The 17,000-nt window shown below is 47.9% G+C and overlaps 1 protein-coding gene across 1 annotated transcript in view; it reads right to left on the bottom strand.

Annotated features, from left to right (window-relative positions):
* The window catches only part of LOC119382406 (uncharacterized), a 126,160-nt gene that overhangs the window by 16,788 nt on the left and 92,372 nt on the right, over window positions 1-17,000 (bottom strand). The gene's annotated exons all lie outside the window — the stretch shown is intronic.

The following is a 17,000-nucleotide window of genomic DNA, read 5'->3' as shown; positions in this document are numbered from 1 at the left end:
GCCCAATCTCGCAACACTGTGTTGCGTGTAGGCCAAGTAGGCTGCACCAACATAACTGGACGGAAGGAGGCTTTCTAAAGACGACATTTATGTGTACACACGCGGGGCAGCTGTACCGATTGTTATTGTATGGACGGAACCCAAGTGGACGTGTGATACATCAACACGGGCACGCAAACCGTACTTACATCAAGTTCGATGGAGACCTGCAGTTATTTCGCTAACCGTGATTGCCCCAAACTGAGGTTGACCGCCTCAACGAAGCTAAGCACCCGAGAAGATGGCTGAAGGCAGCGTGGCTCCGGCGGAGGCCGAAATTAACGTCTTCCTAAAGTGCGTCAGCTGGTCTGTCTCGACAACAGAGCTGCTGATACGCGAAACAGTCCGGCAAAACAAACCACGCACGTCTCAATACACAAGTGATGCTGGTAAATCGGTGATACGACAGTGATACTGAATGTATGGCCGCTTAATTCAGCGAGCGGCCGTGCTGAACGTTACAGTTACAGTGGCTAGGTGTAAACGTCTAACCTTTCACACCGACCACAAGGTGACCACCCCTAACTTACGTCAAATATTCTCAGGGACAGTAGATTGCAAACAGCAAGGAGTTGTTTTAGTCTGCGCATAGGACGCGTAACCACGGAGGAAGAATTGCACCGTGGACCCCGTGGACGTAACGCTAGCGGTGGCTGTAGTTACGTCTGGGCGCAACGATAGCGACGGCTACAGTTACGTCTGGACATAACCCTAGCCGCACCGTTAAATAAACGTGATGGTTCAAGTACACTTCGCCCAAATGACTTTCCAACTGTAAGCGATCGATCCACGCAAAGCACGCACTTACCACACATACACGTCCCCCACAGTACAAGCTGTGCGTCAGACAGACATTCACAAATCACGTAACTCATGGCCTTTATCTCATGCTCGTACAGCTCGTTATCATATCTTATAGATTTGGCAATGGTCCACTGAACAGGGGGACAACGCAGGAACGAAAGCGGCAACGACTTGCTACGACTTCTACAACATACACAACGCGATCACGTCCCTACGGTCAGAGGCGGTTCTCGTTAATGCGCACAGTTCACGCTCAATATCAACACCAGTACAGTAGTGCGTAGTGCCGTGCCTCCCCTGCCAGCACCCACCACGCAAGCCACACAAACGGGCCACGCAGAGCACGCACTTACCACACATACACGTACGCCACAATACAAGCTGTGCGTCAAACAGACACATTTCACAAATCACGTAACACATGGCCTTTATCTCATGCTCGTACAGCTCGTTATCATTGCTTATAGATTTGGCAGTGGTCCAGTGAACCGGAGGACATCGCAACAAAAGCGGCAACGACTTGCTACGACTTCTACAACACACACAGTTCTCGTAGTTCACGCTCAATATCAACACCAGTACAGTAGTGTGCCTGAACCACGGTGTAAGAATATATTCAGGTGATGACACTCTTCCCCCAACGCATGGGAAACCGCAATCCACGCGCGTCCAGATAATGTTCGGGTTCTTATCAGATGACTTGCAGAGGGCGCTACGAAAAGCGGGGCTGTCGTCTCCATAGCAACGCGCATGCTGTTGACAACGTGCATTTTTCTGTGCCATTTTGCTGGATAATGTGCATCCGCCAAGCGGCGTCGAGGGGCGAAATCGAGAGAGCAACAGGACAGGGCACGGTGAGAGCGGCGGCGATGACGCAGCACCACCGTGATTCGGCTACTCGCGGGCGCTCTCCGCCTCAAGCCATTAGATGGCGCACCGCTCAACGGACCGACCACTGATCTCCACTAGGGGGAGCTGGATGGCGCATCGCGCGCGGGCGTGAAGCCACCGGAAGCCGCCGTTTTTGTCCCGGAAGAGAGCTTTTCTCTTCTTTTTTAAAAGAAATACCTGCCTGTGGTGCAGTAAACTGTATGACTCGACCGGAAAAGTCGTCAGGGAAGACATTTCACGTGTAAGTACCTCAAACTTGCATTACTTTATACGCATTTTGTGCGTTGCAGCACTCCGCCAGATTCGGACGGTGTTGGCACGGCGTCTGTCATCTTTCGTGTAGCGTTCGTGGGCGTTTAAAGTGATGCGTAATTAGAGTGCGTAATCGCAGAGTTTGAAAAAATAAAAAATAAAAACGATCATAACAACAGCTGCGACCCGAGAATATTTGAATTGCGCGACTGAGACGCACAGAAGACGCCCGCTTCCGGGACAAACAGGGGACCTTCCGGTGGCTTCACAAGCGCCCGCTTCGGAGAGCGGGGATGCGTCGTCCAGACTTTTAATGGAGGTCAGTGGGACCGACGACCGAACATTTTCTGGCCGCTTAGGCGCGCGCAGTGTCAACACCTGAATATTCTTACACCGTGGCCTGAACGCTACTCTGCCGCCACCTACTTATACACTTCAATCCAAGTCAAGCCGGTTTTAAGCGGCTATATGGGTGAACCGAACGCTTTGCCTGCTTTGCCCACCTAGGGTGCTATCGCGGAACGATTCTCTTCTTTATTCCAATGCTTTTCGTTCTTTTCGCGCTTGGCCATTGGTCAGAACGACGGTCCGTCCGCGTTATCAACGCGATCAGGCAGCCGCGAGCGGACGGACCGTCGTTCTGACCAATGGCCAAGCGCGAAAGGCACGAAAAGCATTGGAATAAAGAATAGAATCGTTCCGCGATAGCACCCCTAACGTCTCCTGCCACCCGGTGGAAGGAGACACTGCCCTGCAGTTGGCGTCTCCGCTGCCACCATGTCGTAGCCGTGCGTTGTTACGCGAACTCGGAACCATTTATTCCGGCGTGGTACGCCGGGATAGGGTGGCTAGAATGGGGAGGTCAGAGAATATCTACCACTTTAGAGAACGGAAACTGTACCTTTGACTGTAGTACGGAAATAAGGGTAGCGGCGGCGTACTGAACTGCAATAGAGCGAGGCGAGATGGCGCTGCAAATACTATCATCATCATTAGAAAAACGCGTTTTTACGGTTGGTTTGCCCTGGTCGCGCTACTGCGCTTTTTGTTCCCTGTGGTATTTTGTTCTTTGTCGTTGCTAAATCGCTGCTCGCGTGTGTAATATTTATCGCCAGGTGACCAAACTGGCCTCGACTGGCAAAAACAACGTCAATCAAGTAAGGTTTGCATCGTTTATTGTGAGTGCCCAAGCTGGTACAAGCATTGTATACAGTCAGGTCCAAGCAAAACAAGTCACTCATACACGTCGAAAGCTTTCAACCCGTACGTGTGTAATCAGTCTGAAAGCTGACAAATATGTGCATATAACTGAACACCGAGATCGCTGAAAGAACGTTGCTCTCGTTGTGTAGCAGCGTCCGAGTTTTAACAGCATAGCTTTAGGACAAGGGTCTTATCCTTCCGTTAGTTATGCGGCGCTTGCCAGGTTGTGTTGATCTTTGAGTGCATGGTGTGGAGTCGGAAACGAAACGTGCACTACGCCGACAGATAGTTGGCGCAGTGAGAACAATGTAGTTTTGATTAATCTTTTACGTGAACAATCGCGGATGCGTACAGTTCTGCATCCTTCTCGCTCTGCGATGTCACCTTGAATGCGTTACAAATAAAGAATATCGCGTTGTGTCTACAGGGCAGGCACGAATTTCTCGGCTAAATTCTCGGCCGTGAAGCCATACCATAGGTATTACGTATTCAGGTAATAGGTGGAAGAAAATATTTCAGGCTCGTTTTGTTCCTCGATATAGTTCAGTTACACAGTTTCTGCAGCTAGAATTTATTGGCGCTAGTAGTAATCGGACTGCTGAGTATGCAGCATAGATGAATGCTAAAGAAACAGAGATATAAGGCGAGTGTTTACAGATTCCAGAAGCACAATTCTAAGGAAATAATCTTTAGGCATGCAGTGTACATCTTTGTTGGTGTTCGCACAGAACACTAAACAACTGCTCAGCCGTAAGCACAATCTCTGTATCACATAGACATGTCGATAGAACTTGAGCACTCTATTGCAAGCAGACTCACGAAATCAAGCTGTGGGGCATGATGTGAACCTGTGCCAATGCTGGATAAATAAAGGTCATATATATATTGCATACTTATTATTGTGTTATTTACTTTTTCAATATATTTGGGCTTGGGAGCTCAAGTATGTATTCTCCCTGCTACTTTTAGAAGCTCCGGCTTGGAATACTGCCACATGCGCACCTTTCTTTCTATGTTTTATGTTATTGGCCAATTGCACGTGTAGTTACTGCGTTGCGCAAACCGTGCCAGAATGTCTGGGAACATTCCAGATTATTTTAGGATCTTCTGTTAGGCTGGAGCGTGCAACTGCAAACAGCTCAGTTTATTGTCGAACTAACGCAGCCACCAGTGATAATGCTCGAATGTTCGATGCCGCAGGTACAAATGCCGACGCGCCTTGCCACAGATCAGTTTATCGACGGCCGACGCCTGTTCGCCGCTATCAGTGTGCAGTGTGTATTGCTGTAGTTTGACTTTTCGTTTCCCGGCCACAAGTTCGGCCGAATAAAAAGTTTCATCTAGGACACACCGACTCCTCCTTTCGTCGACGTCACGACCCCGTGACAATACGTAAAATCTTGTAGTGTGGCTGTGGATAAGTCCAAGTTTATGTGTGTTTTAAATTACCTCTTCGATTTCCTAGGTTTTTTTCGTGACAGTAGTTCACAGACTTTCACTTCATAGTGGTAGGTGCTACAACTGTGACATATTAATTTAATCAAACAGCAGAAGTAGGTGTGTTCAAACAAATTTGGGACGTTTCTCTGCTATGTAAAAAAGAAAACACTACCATACTCACTGAACACAATCTCACTCATCACGACAACGTAAACGTGCTTGGTGAAGCTGTGCTGGAAGAAGTGCTCGTCACACTTATAATTTGTTTATTAGCTGTAAATAATTTGAAGGAGCCCATTGAACATATGTGCAAAGGCTAATGTAATTGATCACAGCCTTGTAAAGCTTTGTCGTATCTTTATGTAAACTTCTATGATCTAAACACAGTTAATTAAGGCAAAACAGTTTTGAGCATAGTTTGTAAACTGTCTCATAATGGACAACTAAATGTTCCATTTATGTTGCGCGGTGGCTGCATTTTCGATGGAGGCGAAAATGTTTGAGGCCCGTGTACTTAGATCCCAGGTGGTCGAAATTTCCTGAGCCCTCCACTACGGCGTCCCTTATAATCATATCGTCGTTTTGGGACGTTAAACCCCAGATATTATTAGATGTCGGAAAGACTGTTAATTCCCCTCACTGCCGTGATGTTCGTTTTGTAATGTGATTTATAATTAAAAAAAAAAAAACTGACCCTACGTTTCGAGACTCGTTTGGTCTCTTAGCTTTTTTAAATTAAGAAGACTAATGATTAAATGTGGCTGGAGAGTCTTTCTATTCTTATCATCTTGCCCAGCCAGACAGACCTCTATATATTTACCCTTAAATGTATAATTTCTGATGATTCACATGCAAACCATGATATGATTATGAGTCATACAGTAGTGGGCAACTCTAGATTGATTCTAACTGACTGGAGTTTAACAAACGCAGTTGTAGCCTTGAAGAAGACTGCTTGTCGAAACATTTGCTCCAACGACACCTCTTGTTTACAAATTTTTCGTCTCTTCAAGCTTCCGTCTTTCCCTGAACTTCAGACGCAGATCTAAGCACACGAGTGTCTTTGCATTTTCGTCTCCAATGAAATGTGACCACCATGGCTGGGTATAAAACCTGCGTCGTTGAGCTCAGCAGTGCCACGTAACGTAGCTAATACACGGAGCTAGTGTTCAATCTCAACGCTATTGCGGTGTAGATTGCATGACACAGTAGACAGCTAATACTTGTGGATGATTGTTGGCCCCTCCATGAGATGCCTGGTAAACCATTCACAAATACAGCATTGCAAGCGTGAGGTTCAAGATGACCTGTTGGTGCAGACGTTCACATGTTTCGCCGCACTTGCAGAGTGGACATTCGGGGGTAGTCACCCTGTCGTTGCCTGGCAATCCTGGAAAAACAAGTAATGGCATCACCAGATATTGATAAGCATAATCAATGAATATTAAATTTTGCAAAAGTAAACATATAAACATAGTAAACAAAAACAGCGGTTTATTATAGATATATGTAAACGTACCTTATAATGCATGTTGTATCACCCGGGCTAGCTTCTTTACAAGGCGTGTCATGTAACAGGTGCCTTGCTCATTGCACACAGCTATTTCCTTGTCAGGCCAGGAGGCTACAGTAGAAAAAAAATATTTTGATTATAGTGACGGTTTTTTATCACTAAAGTGAAAGTACACTCATAATTATGTGAAGCTTTTGTTACGCCAATTGTGTAGTAAAAATAACCTAAACTGACAGCAGGAGAAATGAGACCTCTAAACCTGGCTTCTCAAATGCGACTCCGGCAAACTATAACTCATGTTTTTTGCACTGATATACGGGCTAGTTACGAAGATACGTGCGAGGCGTTGGTGATGCAGTTGCCTTTCTTTATTGCAGCAGCCTGATTAATGTTAACCGAACGATAAACTCAGCAACTCGCTCCCACGGGAAGCCACGCCGCAAGGAACGCACGTTTTCTCATCGACAGAGTATGCCGTTGAAAAATTGAATATTGCAGTGCGTCGCCTCCGTGTGACACCCACACAAAGCCATTGGTAAAAAAAACTGAAGCAATGGGTTTTTACTCACCGGTCCGTATATTCTCGGGCTTGAAAACAGTGTCATCCGGTGAAAGCTTCAACGGTCCCTTCGTTCCCCTGAAGTCAGCTGAATGCACCTCGCGAAAGCATTTTAACGAGACAAAACGAACAGAACAAAAGCGAGTGTGTCGGCCGTCAGTGGCTCGAAACATTTACAGCGAAACGAAACAGCGCGAGACCCATCCCAATGCACCGCGAACCGTTACCTGTCGTTGCGCCGCCGGCCCGCCGCACGCCTCTGGTCTGCCGCCGTATATTTTGAAATGAAGATAATGATGCCGATAGGCTGCTGACAACTACGAGTCTGTTGGAGCAAAAACTATTACAAAAGATTCGATGACGCGGTATCTGGCAAGGCAAGGCCACTTCATATAAACAGCAATTTGTTTCATTGAAGTGTAACAGTAAGCGCACAACTAAACTTCCTTATTTCAAGAATATTTTGATTTGAAGTTTGGCCCGACGAGGGCGCCCCTACATAAAAAGTGCAATAGCGCGAATGGCGGCCCACGGCCGCCTGGATCATCCATATTCGTAGCCTGAGCCGCAAACGCGTGCGTCCAGCTGGCCTCTGTCTCGCAGGCGCTAGTCTCGCTCCACCAAGGCACGACATTCGCCCGTCGAAATCGTGTCCTTTCTGCAACGCGTATTGCAGCAGTTTTGTTAGTCGGCGCTCTCGCAATCGAAGCAGTCGTGGGCGGAGAAATCCCGTTGGTGCATGTGGAAGCTGTACTACTCCGATGAGCCAACGCACGCTAACACGAAGCGAAAGAACGTAACGGTTACGTTACAAAGAACGTAACCAACGTAACTGCGTGAAGGGTGCCTCGGTGACGCCAGCGCGGCCAGTGTACCTCGCTGGTATCGAGACGCTTTAACCATGACCTCCGATATCGCGTGCAATCTCGGAGTAAGCGCTAGTAAGTGTCGATTGTGAAGCATTACTTTTTTTCACCTCTCACAGACGGCGGCACCGCCCCGCTGCACCTAAAGTCACTGGAACGGTAAAAGTACCGCGTTCGTTTTCTCTTCGCCGTCGCGCCCTTTAGGTGGCTTCGCCACAGAAATGGTCCAGCTCGCTCGCCTCACGAGTGTCTCCCGGCCGCCGACGCACGGCGCTTTGAAGGGCGATTGTTTCTATAGCCTCAGAAAAGCGTGCAGGAACATTACGATATCCCGTATCGTTTTTACACTTCATCGCAAGCCTGTCGAGGCATTGAAGAAGGCCTGGTGCTGCGCTTTTGGGTGCAGCAACCGGCGGGAAACGGCCAAAGCCCTCTTTGCTATTCCCAGCGGGAAAAAGGACGCCAAGCGACGGGCTGTGTAGCTGCACAGAATATGGCGCAAAAAAGTTGTTCCCACGACTGATACCCGCCTTTGTGAAGCAAGCGTTTCATTTAGAATTCGCAAATGTTGTTTCGGGGAATGTTTGCGTCTCCGTTGCACCAGTGCAGCTTGTTTCGCGTGGTTGCCGCTGAAGGTTCATGCACAATAACATTGCCGGGCAGCTCTTATGTTTGGCGAAAAACTGACGCCTTTGGGTTCACATAGAACGATCAGTGTGCTATGAAAATTGACTGCTACAGATTGGTATTGTGTGACGTGACTGTATGACGAACATAAAAAACAGTGTGTGCCATGAAAATATGGGCACGCATGTCATATGTAAGGCACCATTTACATGCCATGCTTATGGTGCACTCGCGGCCGGTTCGCTGGCTTGATATGCAACAAAATCAGTATTGCGTGACGTGACTATGGCGAACATAAATACCAGGTGGTAACATGAAAATAATCACATGCAGGTCATGTAAGGCATGATTTACATGCCATGCTCATGGTGCACCCGCGGTCGGTTCGCTGGCTTGATATGCATGCTAGCGCGTGACGTGACTATTGTTGTGCCTTTTGTGTCAATCCGGCAGATCCCACGCATTGTGGAAATCAATATAATGCGAAGCAGCCAGCAAAGAGCTGCGTATGACATCTAGTTCACTATATATCGCATGCTTGTCATTCATGCATGCATGTAGAATCTGGTATATACAACGCATGGCATGTTTTTATGTTCGTCACGCACCCATGTCATGCTATACCAAATTTGGTATACATCCAGTTAACGGAAGCGCACAAAGACAGTGTACAGTAAACCATGCCGTGCATGTCATGCATGTCATGATTCTCACGTTACCACCTGTCATTCATGTTCGTCATACCGTCACCTCGCGCTATACCAATTTTCGTGTACATCAATCTACCGAACCGGCCGCGAGCGCACCATGAGCGTGGCAAGTAAGCGATGCTGTACATGACATGCAAGTCATGATTTTCATGTTACCACCTGTCTAACTTTCATCATACAGAAATATCTCGTCATATCAATTTTGGTATATATGCATTTCACTAACGACCGCGAGCGCCCCGTGACCGTGTCATGTAAATCATGTTTTACAAGGTATGCCTGCCATGATTTGCACGTTATGACCAGTAACTTATGTTCGTCGTACAATCTTGTCACGCCATATCAATTTTTTTGTGTATCAAGCTAGCGAAGCGGCCGCGAGTGCACCATGAGCGTGGCATGTAAATCATGAAGTACATGGCGTACATCTCATTATTTTCATGTTGTTGATGATGATGATTAGTGGTGTTTTGTGGCGCAAGGGCCATGGGTGGCCAAAGAGCGCCATGTCTTTTGTGTGGTGTTGGCGATGACCAATGATTTCGACGACAGGGTGTATTATGGCTGTATAGAGGCCTAAAATCACGCGCTATAAATAAGCGTAAAAGGGGTGTATAAAGTATAAAATTATGGTACTGACAAGTGATGTGATCTATGGGTGTGGGTTGAATGACGAGTGAGTATGGTATTTACAAGTGAGTAGCGGGAAAACAGCACGAACGCCTCCTCAAGGCCTTTGAGCCCAAAGGCCGGGAGGCAGGTGCTTCCTTTGATAGAAACCGCAGCAGCAGTCTCAATCACGAGGCCACGCTACGGAGCGCCTGGAAAAATTACGTTGAAATTATGTACACTTTTTAAAAATTCAAAGAGGGACTGATATTTGAAAAGGGGTTCTCTGCCAATGAACATAGCAGGATGAAGTGGGTACTGCAGGTATGCAGATGAAAAATGCTTTCTCCTGAGAGCGTCTAGTTCCGTGCATTGTAGTAGGGTGTGAAGTACGGTTAAAGGATCGCCACAGTAGTCGCACAAAGGTGGATCGCCTCCGGACAAAAGGTATGAATGTGTACTGTATGTGTGGCCGATCCTAAGTCTGCAGAGTGTAACTTCTGTGTGGCGTGACTTTGATACTGGTGTCCAATTTTCTAGTTGTGGCTTGATAACATGCAGTTTATTTTGTGTGTGCCTATCCCGTGTGCTCTGCCAAAAGGCCCTGAGCTTTCTTTTGAGGAATCGTTTTAAGTCTAGCGGAGGGATAACTACGGCTGTATTGGGACTGTTTTCGTGGGCGGATGCTGCTAGCTGATCCGCCAACACGTTACCTTGTATCTCGCGGTGCCCAGGCACCCGGCACACTACGACATGTTGTTTGAGGGAGTAAATCGTGCATAAAATAGAGTATAGCGAGACAAGGACAGGATTTGTGTGCTTTGTCATAGTTTTTAAAGCTTTCGCTACACTTAAAGAATCCGTGTATATCACTGCCTTTTGTAGTTTCATTTGTTTTATGTGTTTAACTGCCGCAAGTATCGCGTAAGCTTCTGCCGTGAAGATACTTGAATCAGGGTGCAGAATACCGGAATCGGAAAAGGATGGGCAAACGGCTGCGTACGACACAGAAGTGTTAGACTTTCAGGCATCTGTAAAGAATTCAGGGTGTGGGTACTTGTATTGTAATTCGAGGAAGTGTGTACGGATATGCGCAAGTGGCGCGTGCTTGGTAACTTCGACGAAAGAAACATCGCAATCTATAAGCTGCCACTGCCGCGGCGGGAGATGGGCCGCGGGAGCCATTAGACAGTGTTCGAGAAGTGGCACACCCATTTCTTCAGCTAGGCCCCTCACACGAAGTGAGTACGGCTGTCTCATGGAAGGACGGTTGTCAAAAAGTTCAGAAGCAGACAACTCATTGATTGTAGTGTGTGAGGGGTGTTCATTGTTTGCGTTCACTTTGAGGAAATATACAAATGATAGGTAAGATCTCTGGAGGTGTAGCGACCACTCATTCGATTCGACGTAAAGGCTTTCCACGGGGCTGGTGCGAAAGGCGCCCGTAGATAGTCGAATGCCTAGATGGTGGACAGGGTCAAGCATCTTTAGGGCGCTTGGTGTCGCAGACTGATAGATTATTGCCCCGTGGTCCAGGCGAGTGCGTATGAGGCTTTTATGCAAATTCATAAGACACTTCTTGTCACTACCCCACGCAGTGCGTGACAACACTTTTAGAACATTCATTGCTTTTATGCATTTGTTTTTTAACTGTTTAATGTGTGATACGAACGTCAGCTTATTATCCAGGATAAGGCCTAAGAATTTGTGCTCCGTCTTCACGGAGAGATGTTGGCCATGCAGCTCAATGTCTGGGTCAGGATGAAGGCCTCTCTTTCGAGAGAACAGGACACAGGTGCTTTTTTGGGGATTAAGACTGAAACCATTCTCGTCTGCCCATTTAGAGATCTTGTTCAGACCTAGCTGGACCTGCCGCTCACACATGGAAAGGTTGCAAGATTTAAAACCGACCTGTACATCGTCGACATATGCGCAATAAAACATATTTCGTGGTATGCAAAGACGCAAGGAATTCATTTTGATAATAAAGAGTGCACAGCTGAGTACACCACCCTGTGGCACTCCAGTTTCTTGAAGGAATGGTCTTGACAGAACATTTCCTACTCGGACACGGAACGTACGATCCGACAGGTAGCTCTCTATTATATCTAGCATTCTACCACGTACACCAAGGTGGGACAGGTCTCTTAATATTCCAAAGGGCCATGTCGTGTCGTAAGCCTTTTCCATATCGAGGGACACAGAAAGAAAGAACTGCTTGTGGACGAATGCGTCACGGATTTCTGCCTCGATACGTAAAAGGTGGTCAGTGGTGGATCTACCCTCGCGAAATCCGCACTGGTACGGGTCAAGTAGATTGTTCGTTTCCAGGAAATGTATAAGTCGGCGGTTTATCATCTTTTCGAAAAGTTTACACAGGCAGCTTGTTAGTGTGATGGGCCTGTAGCTCGTAACGGAGGATGGATCCTTGCCCTGTTTTAGAATAGGAATGACAATGGCCTCTTTCCAAGACGAGGGGATTTCGCCGGAAGACCAGACAGCATTGTACAGGAAAAGTAAGGTTTTTTGCGTTTCGGCAGGTAGGTTTTTCAACATGTCATATACCACACGGTCAGAACCTGGGGCGGAATTACTGCAGCTGTTAAGCGATACCTGGAGCTCAGCTAAGCTGAAGGGTTGGTTGTATGCCTCGTGTTTTGTACATTTCCGCTCTAGTTTTTGTTTTTCTATTCTTGTTTTGTACCGTTGGAAGACTTCAGAGTAATGCGCGGCACTAGACACTTGTTCGAAGTGTGCGCCGAGGAAGTTTGCCTGGTCTTCCAAGGTGTCGCCTTGTGTGTTTACTAGAGGAAGTGAATGTACTTGCCGCCCTGCTACCCTACTAACCATATTCCAGACTTAAGCCTCCTGTGTATACGAATTGATCCCCGTTAAAAACTTCTCCCAACTTTCTCTTCTTGCCTGTCGGCGCGTTCTCCTGCCTTGAGATTTTATGTTTTTAAAACTGTCAAGGTTCTCGGCTGTCGGAGAGACCCGAAGCAACCTCCATGCTTTGTTTTGTTTTTTGCGCGCCTTCCGGCATTCATTGTTCCACCATGGGACCCGTCGTTTGCCAGACAGTCCACTTGTTTGTGGGATACATTTGGTGGCAGCATTAATCAGAAAAGCTGTAAAGTAGTCTACAGCTGCACCTATGCTTAAATCACACATGTCTGTCCAACTTAAGAGAGCCGTCTTACGAAACTGTTCCCAATCGGCTTTGTCAATGTGCCATTTGGGAACCTGTGGGGGACATTCATTTACTATTTGTGTGCTCAGAACTATAGGAAAGTGATCACTTCCGTAAGGGTTATTAATGACCTTCCATTGAAGTAAGGGTAGAAGTGATGGAGATATAATGCTGAGGTCTATAGACGAGTAGGTACCGTTAGCGAGGTTATAGTATGTTGCCTCTTTCTGATTCAACAGACAAGCACCCTAAGAGAAAAGGAATTGTTCAATTAGCCGACCTCGCGCATCGCAGCGAGAGTCACCCCATAGACTGCTATGTGCGTTGAGGTCCCCAAGAATGAGATAGGGTTCTGGTAGCTCATCTATTAAGGACTGGAATTCATGTTTTTGCAGGTGGTAGTGTGGAGGTATGTAAAGAGAGCAAATGGTGACGAGTTTGTTCAAAAGAACCACTCGAACAGCCACTGCCTCCAGGGACGTTTTAGTGGTAAATGTGTACATGCTACTGATTGGTTGACTATAATGGCTACACCACCGGATGATACCATAGCATCATCTCGGTCCTTTCGAAAAATGAGGTAGTTGCGTAGAAAGTTTTTGTGTTGTGGTTTTAAATGTGTCTCTTGTACACACAGCACTTTTGGATTGAGTTCGTGAAGGAGTTCTTGAATGTCATCAAGGTTTCGCAGAAGGCCTCGGTTGTTCCGCTGTAATATTTGTGTGTGCATATTAATGATAAAAAGGTGCTGTGTGTAGAGTAAGGAAGTGTGGAGTGTTCAAGTGAAATACTTTGTTTCAGGAGGCAGGACGATCGTCCGGCCCCGTTATTGGCTTTTTTGTTTTCTTGGCGCGGTCCAGAGAACTGCGCCGGTGTTTCGGCACCAGTGGTGCCGATGCCGTGTCCATTGCCTCCTCGGAGGCACTGGATGCACGCACGGTCGGGCTAGTGGCTCGAGTTTCGGGCCTCGTCTGGCGTGACGAGGCCTTGAGACCCGACGGCCCTGGAGTCGCCGGTCCCTGTTCGCTAGTTGGCGGAGTATACTTGACTACTGCCGCCGTGGGGGCAGGCGCCACAGCCGACGGGTCGCTCTGCGCAGACCGAGGGAGTGGCGGGGGCCGATGCGTCGCGGCCCCCCGGCGCGCCGCATCAGCGTAGGGTGTGCTGTGAAAGGGTGAGCACCTTTTACGGGCTTCGCGGAAAGAAATGTTCTCTTTGTACTTCAATGTGATGATGTCCTTTTCTTTTTTCCAGCTTGGACATGAACGTGAGTATGCAGGATGGTTGCCGTTACAGTTGACGCAGTGTGGTGGCTCAGCACAGTTGTCGGAGGGGTGGCCTTGTACACCGCATTTAGGACAAGTTTGATGACCACAGCAGCTGAGTGATCCGTGGCCGAATCTCTGGCATTGGAAGCAACGTCTGGGGTTAGGAATGTATTGTCTGACATTTAATTTTATGTAGCCTGTTTCAATGGTTTGGGGAACAACACTGGTTGCAAATGTGAGAATCGGGTGTTTCGTTGGGATTTCTTTTCCTTCCCTTCTAATAACGATTCGTTTCACATCAGTTACGTTCTGGCTTTTCCATCCCTCTAGCAGTTCAGCTTCAGACAAAGTCAAGGAGGTCTACTTCAGAAACGACACCGCGTGAGGTGTTCATGGACCTATGGGGTGACGCTGTAATGGCTATGCTTCCAAGTGATACGAGAGTGCTGAGTTTTTCATACTGTTGTTTCGCTGTGACTTCGAGAAGAAGGTCACCGCTCGCCATTTTGGTTACCTTGTAGCCCGACCCTAAAGCTTCGGTCAAGGATTTTGCGACTGTGAATGGTGAAATAGCTCTTGCGAGTTTGTCAGGGTTCTGGCTGTGAAGGACATGAAACTTTGGAAACGTTTGTGCTGTTCGGGTCAGAGAATTGAGCATTTCATCGGTGCGTACCCTCTTGTGAGGGTAACGATCAAGGAGACGGGGGAATGGAGCTGTTTCCATTATAGTTGTGTGTGTTTCGGCCGCAGTGGCGGCCACCCACCATGGAGTCCAACTTGGGGACGCTGCAGCACTTGTGATCTAAGGCTGCAGACGCCAGCCGTACAATGCCGCTATAACCTAATATATTATGTCCAAGAGAGGACACATATACACGGTTAACCCGGGCTGCCTACGAAAATGGGGAAGTAACAGAAGAGATTAGGAGACAGGACAGCGAGGAAAGAGGATAGAAAGCGAAAGATCAGAGAGGGGGATAGGAAAAGGCGACTGCCGATTTCCCCTGGGTGGGTCAGCCCAGGGGTGCCGTCTACGTGAAGCAGGGGCCAAAGGGGTGTGTTGCGTCTGCCGGGGGGCCTTAAAGGTCCAAGCACCCGGCGTCGGCTCAACCCCCAGGATCCCCTTTTCCCCGGACACGGCAAAGCCACGCACGGCGGGGCGTGGGAGGGGGTCGGAACCCCCCCGTTAGCTCGGGTCCGTGGTGTCGCTACACACCAAACGCCTGCTTGCGCAGACGCCCCTGCGGGGTTATTTTCATGTTACCACCTGTAGTTTATATTCGTCATACCGCCATGTTATGCCATACCAAATTTGGTATACATCCCATTAACGATTAACGAAACGCCCAGGAGAGCACATAGTCGTGGGCGGCTAGATAGATAGATAGATAGATAGATAGATAGATAGATAGATAGATAGATAGATAGATAGATAGATAGATACTGCGTTCAAACTCGCAGAAGTTCGTTAAAAAATGCTTCGCATTTAATAAGTGCCGACTGCCGAGCGCGTAAACGCCGCGCAGTTCGCATTTCTTTATCGCGTTAGTACGCGTGCGTGCGCGTGTAGGCAAGTGAAAACTGCGGCTATTTCTTTCCTAATCAGTTAGAGAACAACGGCATGCTTCATTCGGGGCTGCAAAAGCGTAAGCAATGCGTAAAACATGCGTTACTCCGCGTGAAATCAACACCGCGCCGCCGCAGCTTCGGCCGCGCTGGACCAAATATGGCGGCGGGCAGGACGGTCGCGGTGCTTTTCCCGTTCCAGTGACTTTAACTCCGCCCCGCCTACCTACACCGCCAACAGAGAGCACCGTGCGAAAGAGAATGTGTGAAAGATATAAGGCGCATTCGCGCCGTGTCCAGCATCTGCCGAGTTAGCTTAGTCAGTAAGGCGCCGGGCGCTTGCGGTCGCGGCCGCAAGGTTGTGGGTTTGATTCCCAGGGGGTGATATTTTTCGCCCGTTGGCGTCCATTTTATCAACGTCCTATCCGTGACGGATGTACTTGCTGGACCCCGGCATAAAACACCGACAACTGATTTTCTCGACAGTTTTTTACGGCGCGACAGGAAGCTCATCCTTCGTAGTGTTTGTAGCTGCAGTGGTTTATCCGAAAAGCACGTAGTTATTTTATAAGCAGTATTTTTCGATCTGAAAGGCTCCAAACATGCATGGAGGCTTGCTCCAGCAACGCTGAGAATTGATAGCGATGCCGCTAGCCCTTGTAAAAGCTGTCGTTGTTCTGCTTTCGCAGGAGTTACTGTAACTATGCTTAACCACCTTTATTTTGAGCTTTCCAACCATTTTAGAAAATAGCAAGCTGTTACAATGAGATGTGTGGCTTTATACACCTTCCCGGTATTTTTACAGCGTTGTGTGCGCCTGCCGCTAGCCCTTGTAAAAGCTGTCGTTGTTCTGCTTTCGCAGGAGTTACTGTAACTATGCTTAACCACCTTTATTTTGAGCTTTCCAACCATTTTAGAAAATAGCAAGCTGTTACAATGAGATGTGTGGCTTTATACACCTTCCCGGTATTTTTACAGCGTTGTGTGCGCCTGCGCCCAACGTTGCGTGCGCCTGTGTCATGGATGGCTTGTCCCGGCGTCGTTACTCGATACACGAGCCAAGACAAGTAATAGGAAACGTAACTGTGCATATGCACGGCCGCACCGAGTAGCAGCGCGCGTCATTTCTCAGACGAAGTGTAGGTAGCAAAACTATGTCGCTCCAAAATCTTAGCGACCTGGAAACTGCGTGCACGGTTGCATGAGCACGCTGAAAAGTTTCTCAAGACGCGCTGACGAGCATGGGTTCATTACGTCACGCGAAGGCAGCGCTACTTTAATGCATACTACTAACGCAGGCCTATATGTACATTCTTATGGAGTAATACCTTTTAATATAAAGAAACGAACAATATTTCAATACTAGCAAAAATATCGTCGACCGCGTACAGCAATCAACGGTCGCGTGGCCGTCTTCATCGGATCATTGATGTTTTTGCCGCCAGAGGCGCCACAGGTCATTT

This window comes from Rhipicephalus sanguineus, chromosome 2 (assembly GCF_013339695.2).
Source record: "Rhipicephalus sanguineus isolate Rsan-2018 chromosome 2, BIME_Rsan_1.4, whole genome shotgun sequence".
NCBI classification, from domain to species: domain Eukaryota; kingdom Metazoa; phylum Arthropoda; class Arachnida; order Ixodida; family Ixodidae; genus Rhipicephalus; species Rhipicephalus sanguineus.
The sequence above is the reverse complement of the archived record's forward strand: the minus strand, read 5'-3'. Positions and strand labels throughout refer to the sequence as shown.